The sequence below is a fragment of the Juglans microcarpa x Juglans regia genome, chromosome 2D, assembly GCF_004785595.1.
Source record: "Juglans microcarpa x Juglans regia isolate MS1-56 chromosome 2D, Jm3101_v1.0, whole genome shotgun sequence".
Taxonomy (NCBI): Eukaryota; Viridiplantae; Streptophyta; class Magnoliopsida; order Fagales; family Juglandaceae; genus Juglans; species Juglans microcarpa x Juglans regia.
This window is the reverse complement of record NC_054596.1, coordinates 22,173,627-22,184,298: the sequence shown is the minus strand read 5'-3', so window position 1 is coordinate 22,184,298 and position 10,672 is coordinate 22,173,627.

The window sequence follows — 10,672 nt, the reverse complement described above, 5'->3', positions numbered from 1 at the left end:
TTAGAGGTATTTTAAGACCAGAGACAAATTTTTGGTGCCGTTGCCGGGGATTAAAGGCAAATTGTAGAGCTATCAGATCATTGCGGAGGAATGGGGGATTGAGTGTGATCCTCTTCACACTTTGGTGATCTCTGACCTTAGTTTTCTCTATTTTCCCTTTGATTATTGTGAATGACATTCTCTGTAAAAACTTACTAACATCATCATTTTTTTTAATGCCATCACTATACACCAAAGCTTGGTGTTAGTTGTGTATTGTTGTTGAGCTTTTGCATGTCTGTTTGGAGTAGAGATCATCCTGCTGCATAGGGGTAAAAAAAAATGAATCAAATTGGACTGGACCAAACCAGTGGATTTGGTCCCGTATGTCCTGTACCCGTTTCATTTTTCTCAAAACTGGTCAAAATCGGTTCGGTTCCAGTTTTCATTTTTCTAACAGTGGACCGAACTGGTTCATATATATATATATTAATTTTTTATATTGTATAAAATATTTTTTATATTATATATAATTTTTATATATAATATATATAATTATATATAAAATAATTTTGTATTATATGATAAATTACTAATTAATATAATATTAAATTTTAAATCCTATATAAATAACTATATATTATCACTATAATCTATTGTAGTAATAGTTATACTATATTATATCACTATATTATATATTATAGTATATCACTATAGTTTATAATACAATTATAATATACTACAATATATTATCTCTATATTATTATATACTATAATATATATTATATAATATATCGAAAAAATCGGACCGAACCAGACCGGAACTGATAAAACCAAAAATACCGATTTAAGGATGTAACCGGTACGGTATCGGTTCTTCAAATCTCAAAACGGATATATAACAGTTTGGTTATAAAATATGTCTAAAATCGGATCGAACCGGACTGATTACACCCTACTGCTGCAGCCTTCAAAACCATTTCTCATAGATTTTCTATACCACTCAATATCTGTGAAACAATAAACACTAATGTATAGGTCTTATATTTCCTATGAAAACTAAAGTAAACTCATATTCGAGATTGTTTTCAAAACAAGTTCTTTTTCCCCTTAAAAAGGGCTAAATTGTGAATTAAGTTTCAAATAGTTAGTGATGGATGACGAAATTTTGAAATAACTATATGTTAAACAGTGTTTAACATTTTCAATTTTTTTGTTCATGATTTTCTCAAATGGGTGTTTGGTAATCTTAGTTTGTAGTTTTTATTCTCAAAAGTCATATTGTATGTTTCCGTCAAAATAAAATATAGGACTCACATAATGAAGAACCATGAAACTATTCATTCACTTTTATATCTAGTTGAAAGAGCACATGTAGTATGAAATATATGCTACGGTAGACTCTCCTTTTCAAAGAACGTATGTCCATATCAAATACCGTACAGACCTTAGTCTAAGACACAATTTCTGCGTCTAATCTGGGTTTCTCTGTTTGCTCACCTCCAAGGCGGCAAAGAGAACCTCACATCTAGCATTACTACAGGCTACATGGATTGTGGGGTGTCCATACACGGTTCTTTTAAATAAAATGAACCTCATCTTAGTTTTCACTAAGGCAACATATCTTTTTGTGTCATACTTGTCTCTCTCTATACAAGTATCAAGTGACACAATGTCTCATCTTTGCTCGCTAATTTTTTGCAGCGCCAAAGGCAATCACTTGTGTGAGTGAACCAATCTAAACCTGTTAAAATATCTTATGTGTGTGTACAATTCATGCAATATGACAAAAAAAAAAAATTTGAAAGAAATATCACACTGCATTAATATCTTCAAAGAAAGTTTACATTACTGTGTTGACGGAATATGATATTGGTAGGTTTACTTGCACCATCATAGATCTAACCATCTCAAGCAGTGTCCGATTTCTCTTTTCTGCCACGCCATTTTGTTGTGGTGTATATGGCATCGTTAACTGCAGTTTAATTCCTTTTTCATCGCATGACCTTTTAAATTACTTAGACAAATATTCACATCAACAATCAGTTCTTAGAGCCTTTATACTCTTGTCTAATTGATTCTCTACCAACTTCATGTATTGTTTCAAGCAATTTAATACTTCAGATTTATGGGAAATCAAATAAACATGATCATATAGTGAAAAATAGTCTGTGAATATGATGAAATATACAGTCTCGTGTCTCGCCCTCACACTCATTGGGCCACAAATATCTAAGTGGAATAACTGCAACAGAGAAGATGCTCTTGGTGCTTTTCCAAATAGTTTTCTTTTTCATTTTCCCATCAAACAATGTTCACATATGGACAACGTGACTTTAGCAAGATTGTCTATTGAACCTTGATTATGCCTAAAGAATAACGTGGTAGTTGTAGCATAGTTTTGGGATGTTGATTCCATAGAGAGACAAATTAAAAGAATAGCAAAACGAACAAAGGAACTAAAGAAAAATATTAAATGATTAATGGAGAATAAAGATTAATTTTAAATGTAAATTAAAGTGAAGTAAAGTGACTAACGGAAAAAATACTCAAATTTTATAAACAGTAAAGCTTCTGAAATTCCTTGTACAAATCCGATATTTTAATTATTCTTAATTCATTGAATAACTTAATTAGGAACTCAATTCTCAAAATTCTCAATCAGAAGGTATAGATTTATAAACCAAAATTAAACCAAATGTAACCATTTGAAAAATTATTCACCACTTTTAAAATAGATAAATTATTATCACTATTGAGAAAATTCAATGACAACAATATATTCAGGGAGTGATATTGCAGTAAAGAATTAAATCAATATAGATAAATAATTGATCCAAACATAATCAAAAAGTTAATCCATTTAATAGAAAAAGTATGACTAAATCCATAAACAGAATAAATTATATGATTATTCGGAGAAGAAAATATCAACAATGAATTGAGAATGATAAAATAAAAGAGTTTTAGTAATTGAAAATCAAATACATAAATTAAAAATACTATCTAATGTGCAAGTTCGTCCTTAACCCTACTTGAGAATTAGTTATCTATAAATATAATGGACAACAAAAATATCAAGAGAAAAATAAAGCAAACGGTGGCTATGACAATTAATTTCGTCTCCTCCTTCTTCAGTCTGGTTCTCCTCGTGTGTCTAAACCCCGGTAGGTCAAGACAAAAACTCCCTCCAGCAAGGCAAAATACTTGCCTTATTATGCCTAACAACCAAAAAGGCCAAAAAACTCCAAAACTGCCCCCACGTGTTGCGTCTAAATTGAAATGTCAAAAAGGACTCGTGTTGCTATAGATCACTTCCCATGTTGCTAGCCGCTCCAAAGGGCCCCAGTGTCCAGTAATATAATCAAAATAAAATCAACTTGCGTCTTTTTTTTTTTTAGAGAGTCCTTAGTGTGTTTTAAACGGACACCCTTGCTTTGTTGCATCCGTTGGTCAAACCAAAGAAAAAGACATGTGTCCCATGTCCAAATCTGCTGGCCTTCCAAGAGGAATAAAGCTGCTCCGTGTCTCACTCCAAGTCAAAATGCATGCCCTTCAATTTATGAAATCTGGAATTAAATATAAAAAATTTGTACTTAAAAATATCTCAAAATAAATAAAAGAATAAATTCATTCCTATAATCTCTACTCATATTTTAGTATTTTAGTCTAATAATAGGGTATTTAAAGTGCACTCATCAGGCCTTCTCTTATTAACTGTGTCATCCTCTCTTACCCAGTATGGCTAAGCCTAACATGCCATTTATTCGAATCCAAATTATCAGATTCAGTAAAAAAAAACAGTAGATTCATTTACACTCGAATAATCTAAATCCATTATAATAAAATCGTCTGAAAGAAAAGCAGAACCATAAAAGACACTGCCCAAGAATATGGAAACACCATTGTTTTCAAATAAAATGTGAAAACCAAGTCTTATTAAAGTAACTACAGAAAGTAAATCTCATCGTATTCTTGGAGCGTATAACACGTGATGGAGTAATAGAATGGGACCGCCTCGCAAGACTAGCTTGTAGGTACCAACTCCCAGCACCTCCATACTAATTTCATTCCCCACCTTGATATCACGACTCCCAGCAGGAATTCGACGATACTCCACAAATCCAACTCTGTCTCTTGCTATATGTTTGGTCGCTCCTGAATCAACAGTCCACATAGGATATGAGTGAGCAACCATCACATGACTAGTTTAAGGGGTGGAAAATCGTGTTAACGGGTCGTGCTCGTGTTGTGTCAAAGCATATACATTATACTTAATGGGTCAACACGAACACGATCCGTTAAGGATTTTGTATCAAAATCTCAAACCCTAAGACGGCCCATTAAGATAACGGATGGACACGACACGACACGACCATTTATGACCCGTTAGTGAATACAAAATAAATTAACACGACACGACACGGCACGATATAATAAACAAAACATGATTTGTGTCTTTATATATTTATATTTATATAAATATTTAAATATAAATAATATTTATAAAAAACTAACTACAAGTCGAAAATTAAAATCTCAACAATACCAAATATGATAAATACACAAATATAATCCACACATATTGTAAATATATTAATGTCACAATCACAAATATGATAAAAACACAGATTTAAATAAATTTAGAACTTGAAAAAGGAAGTGGAGCATCCTCATTGTCCTTATTATTCTCCAACTCCATTACATCTTCGATTAACTCGTCCAATTTAACTTTTTCTTATGTTTCTATTTTAAAAAAAAAGCATCAGTAAACTCACTGTATGTCAATTCCACAACAAAATTAGACACTTCTTGGCCAAACCCAAGAAAAGCATTAGAGTATTTCTCTTCAGAAATGTCTCTTTTCCTAAGCAGCTTCATTCCAAAACATTCAATATAAAACCTGATCATCCCAAAAAAACATGTAGAGGAAATTAATACAATCCAAGTATAAAGCTCATCAAAAGCTGGGTAGCAATGTCTTGAGATGCATACTTGGTGGTACAGCCAAGATCACCCACACGATATATTGCATGGAGTAACTGGCGCTTATCCTTCTTAGGCCATTCTAACCACTCAGCGTTGGGAGAAGCAACAGGTGTAGCCTCAGCCATTACAAAACCAAATCAATTTGATTTTCTCTGTTTTAATTAATCAAGAAATGAATCCAAGAGAAGTATTTAGTCACCCAGGCTTTCAAATGATATATATATATATATATTCTAGTATAATTATAAGAGAATTCCTTAAAGCTAGTCCTTCCAACGTTCCAAATATAACAGTCTGCCAATAGTGTACTGACACCTAGACTTTCCACCACAATTAGTGTGAACCATCACTACATGGAATTAGACACTACTGCAAAAGAGACTTTCCCCATACGCAGCCCCTTCCCACTTCATGAAAGATGCAGCCCCTTTCGAAAACTCACCCCTTCGCAGCGGTCAACCCCTTCCCCGTCGCGACACAACACCTTCGAAAATCCCTTTGCAGCTCGCAACCCCGTCGTGACAAAGCCCATTTGAAAACCCCTTCATGACATAGCCCTGTCACACCCCCTCGAATAACGTGGCACCGTGTATCTCGAAGCCAAGGATGAAGGACTGGTACCAGCCACCATCGAAGAAGACACAACGTTCAACCGCAGAAGACGTAACCCTCGAAATCTTTGCCTGGAATGCCCTTTCACAGTTTTAATAGAAAATTCTCAATAGATTTTCCTGTCATCATGGTTGGGTGATGTTGTGTTAAACCTTCTGTAAGTGTTAATACACTGCTTGGTTGTAAGTGTTAATGTAAACTGGTGAAGAAGAAAGAGGAGAAATTGATTGGAAGCCATAGAAAATGGGATGCATAGAAAGTGTTTGGTAAAAGTTCTAAGAAGAAAAATTATGCTCAATCTGGAGAAAATCTATGATCAAATTGTCAATTTTACATTGTATTAGCGTTGGCATGGGTCTATTTGGATGAAATACACATTTACAAACATGTAGTTGTGCAGATGTTGTAGAATCTAAGCTATTGGTTTGAACCAACATGATAGTTTTTTTTATTCACCTAAATTGCCAATATTCACTGCACCAACATTAATAGTTTTTTTTTTTCTTTTTCCACCTAAACTGCCAATATGTACCAACATGCCAATTTTTTTTTTTTTTTTTTTTTTTTTTTTTTTTTTTTTTTTTTTTTTTTTTTGTATTTTGCACCAACATGCAAGATTTTTTTATACACCTAAACTGCCAATATGCACTATACCAACATCAATTTTTTTTTTTTTGGCACCTAAACTCCCAAAATGCACCAACATGCTAGTTTCTTTTATGAGAAAAGATATTTGTAACCGTGAATTGTACAACCGTCGTGTAATCATTTTGAAAAAAGTTAATAAAATATGAGAACCACATGAAAAAAATTAATTTTTTAATAGTGGATCCATTATTTTTCAAAGTGGTTACGCGACGTTTACGCACTTAATGGTTGCATGTAGAATTATTCTTCTTTTATGCACCTAAATTGCCAGTATGCACTACACCAACATCAAAGTTTTTTTTTTTTTTTTTTGCACCTAAATTCCCAAAATCACCAACATGCTAGTTTTTTTTTTTTTTTTCACCAACATGCTAGTTTCTTTTATGCACCTAAACTGCTAATATGCACTGCAACAACATCAAAGTTTTTTTTTTTTTGGCACCAAAACTACAGTTTCTTTTATGCACCTAAACTACCAATATGCAATGCATCAACATCAATTTTTTTGTGCACCTAAACTGCCAATAAGCACTGCACCAACATCAAAGTTTTTTTTTTCTTTTGTACATAAACTGCCAATATGCACTGCACCAATATGCTAGTTCTTTTATGCACCATCTTCTGTTAGCATTGTTAAAATGAATGGCTTTTCAATATGATGACAGGAAATGAGAAGTTCAGGCTCTCATTCTGATTCTCATTCTAATTCAAGTTCTTGGACTATAAAATGGGAAGACAAAGCTAGCTTGGAGAGACTATTTTGCTATTGTGGCTACCAAGCGAAACTATAGCTTTCTGGAAAATCTAATAATTTTGATAGAATATTTGACAATTTTTTAAACTATAAGATGAATAAACAATGTGGATTTTTTGAGTGAATTGATTTTCAAAAAGAACAAAATAACTATTGTAAGATGACCTTAGAGTTAGCTGAATGGAGGAATGACATGATTCTTAATGAGCGACTACACATCGAATAATCCAAATTTAAAGCAATGGAGAAGAAGTACAAGAGAGTCTTGAAAGTGTTAATCTTGTCATGGTTATTTTTTATAATAGTTTGTGATGTAATTGTTATGTATCCAAAAAATTACAAAGTATCTCGGTCAATGCTACGACTCATGTAACCTGCTGTACTTTTTTTAACACTATAATGTAATGACTACTTCTTTTTATGATAGTTTGCGGTGTAATTTTTTAATGTATTGAATTATTGATTATGTGTTTTGAATGCGGGTCATCATTTAGCTACCTTGTTCTTTACACATCCCAATATGTTTACGTATCTCGATGTGAAGTTGCTTTGGCATCAATATGTCCTAACAGTTGAATATTGCACATCACCATAATTTGCTCGAGCTCAAATATTCAATTCCAAATAAATACAACATGGTTCCAATAGAAATACAAAATGTTTGGAAAAGAAATATAGTTCAAAGACTAAAGCAGTTCAATTTGCACTACCTGATAACAATATGGTTCCAATCATTGGTTACAATTAAATAATATGGTTACAGTTAACAATATGATTCCAATAACTTTCTTCAGCTGCCTCAAATACCTTCCTCAGCTTCTACTCGTTTGACTCAAACCCCTTAGCTTTTCCTCGCTGTTATAAAAAACCTTCCTGGCATGTCCTGCCACATCAAAGAGTAAGATTGGCATTTGTATGCTATCAAATAATACAATAGACTTCAAATAAGAAATATTTGAGGTGTTTATTTTCCACCAAATTAATTTAGCTAAAGAGAATAAAGAATATATCACATACAAGATATATGCAAATTTGCATTATGAATCCAAATGTTCTGATATGTTGTCAGTTGTTGATCTAAAATCCCTACAAAAATAACAACAAACTTTATTAGCTTCTTTATTTAAAAACCAATAAAATACAAATAACTACAAAACTACTATACCTCACTGAAGGACAAATATTTTTAGCATGTCCCTCATTCTTGCAAATGCTACAACGTCTTTTCTTTATTGTTTGTGTTTCCTTTAGGTTCTCTTTTTTCAAAGACTTTGAGTGCCCTTTTGTGGGCACACGTGGAGAATCCTGTACTGTTTGTGAAAAGTTCAATACAACTTGACTTCTAAATATTTGATCATCTTTGGTGGGCACCATTTGTGAACATTCTACATGATCTTCCATTGTAAACAACTCTTTGTGAACCTTCTCTAATGCAAGTGTGAAGTGATTGTGTCTTTCTGTTGACTGTGATGCAAGCTCGACAATGTCATAAAATTATATCATTGACTTGCTTTTTATCATTGTAAGCTCATCTTGTCCTTGCCGCACTTGATCATCAGAACATGTTATGTCGGGAATGGGTCGACTCTTAGCATTAATAGTCCATCTGTCTAAAATATAATGTTGTGGCAATCTATTTAACTTCGATTTCTTGCAAAAAACACACAGGATGTGACTACAAAAAATCTCTATAAACTCCCAAATATGGCATGTACATGTAGCATGTCCTTCATCTCCCTCCAATATCACATGGTAAATAGGTGTTTCTTTACCATGTGCTATCACTCCATATGTCCTGGCCTCACCAATCACATACAAGTTTTTAGCTAGGTACCGTAGACTATTGACCAACTCATCTTGAAAGATCATGAAAGACTTTCTTGTATAAACAATTGCCGCCTCCTCTTCACTTTTAAAAGGTGTCTTCATTATCGCCCACGTAGATTTTGTCTGCACATCCTTCGCTCTCTCTTTAAAGTAACGTGCATTTATAGATTTCTCATACAGGCGCACAAAGTCACTAATCATAGTACTTGAACAAACATAATCTTTGAAAAATTTGTTCATGCTTTCACTCCTCTAAATTGTTGACATACAGGCTCGGTACCCATTTATCCCGTTGGCTGTAAATATTTTGCAGCCAATTATTTTCTCTTAGCTCATACTTCACTACAATCAAAGCTCATTATTGATCAAACTCATCAATAGTAATTGTCTCGTGTATGCAATGACGAAAATCTTTTTGAAAGTCTAAAAATTTGTTGTATATATGGGCCAATTGTTTGGAAAAATTTTGTAAAATGTGCCACAAGCACAACCTATAAGTTGTATTCGGGAGTACCTCTACAATTGCCTTAGTCATCGCCTTGTCATCATCGGTAATTATTGCTAAAGGGGCACGCCCAAGCTTTGCCTCTTGCCATTTTCTCAATAATCATGTATATGATTCTGCCTTTTCATTAACTAACAAAGCACAACCAAATATTATGGTCTGATAATGATTAACTCCAAAAAATGGCACAAATGGAATCTTATAAATATTGGTCAGGTAAGTGGCATAAAATGTAATATCTCTAAAATATTGGTATGCAACTCTTGATCTCGCATTAGCCCAAAAACACACATCCTTGTCAACTTGTATGGAGAACACAAACTCAGGTTCTTTGAGTTGTCGATCAAGAAAGTATGAATATAACTTTTGTGCATCCCCCTCTTCAAATATTTTTCTCATTTTGCTTCCAAAGTAACTTTTACATCCTTACCAATACAACCAATATTCAAGTCACCACCTGATTTTTTACTCAACACCGACATTATCTTCATTGTCGGCACACTGAACTCAAGTCATAATAAGTTTTTTTTGGACTTTAGTAACTCCCTTATGTCCATGAAAGAAACTAGTACTTCTCGGTGTAAGTAGAATATGATTATATCTAATTAAAAATTAGTTAACTATCCACTTTTCACCATCTTTCTTTATTCCTATTATTGTTTTACATCCAATATTTGTCTCATCGGGTTCAGGAATTATTCGATATGTGTCTTTCCGACTTACCCTCCAAAATCCTTCCCTTATGTAAACATAGTCTAATGCACAAATAGTTTTATAATCTTTTGACAATCGAGTACGTTTTGTCCGGATTACGAATCCTAAAATACCATACCAATGAATGGCTCTAACAGACCACTACTTAAAGAGGGAATCACATTCACTCCATCTTCGACATTCACATCACATTGAATATCTACACTTTCAACCTCAAGTTCATCACTATCAATATTATAAATTGGTTCATTCCATACAAAACCATACGATTATAAATCCATTAGTTATGTAAAATCACCAAAATACATATGCAAGATGCTTATTAAAACAGAGACTCATATAAATAGCACAACAAACAGGGCACTCAATCATATAAAGCATGCATGCTACAGATATATATTCCCATTATTTTATTTGTGTCATGAATATGTCTAAGAGTAGAGTATTGATTTTGCTGAGTTATAAACTCTTTACCTATAATTTATCATATCATAGGAATTACACTTACAAACAGGAAGACTGATCAAAATGAAGTTATTGATTTCGTCTTGTTAGAGGTAAAATGTCAAGTCAAGAATTTCTAACAGATTTCATTCATTTTTTTTTTCCTTTTCTCTTTACATCAGTTCACCAAATGTGTGAAT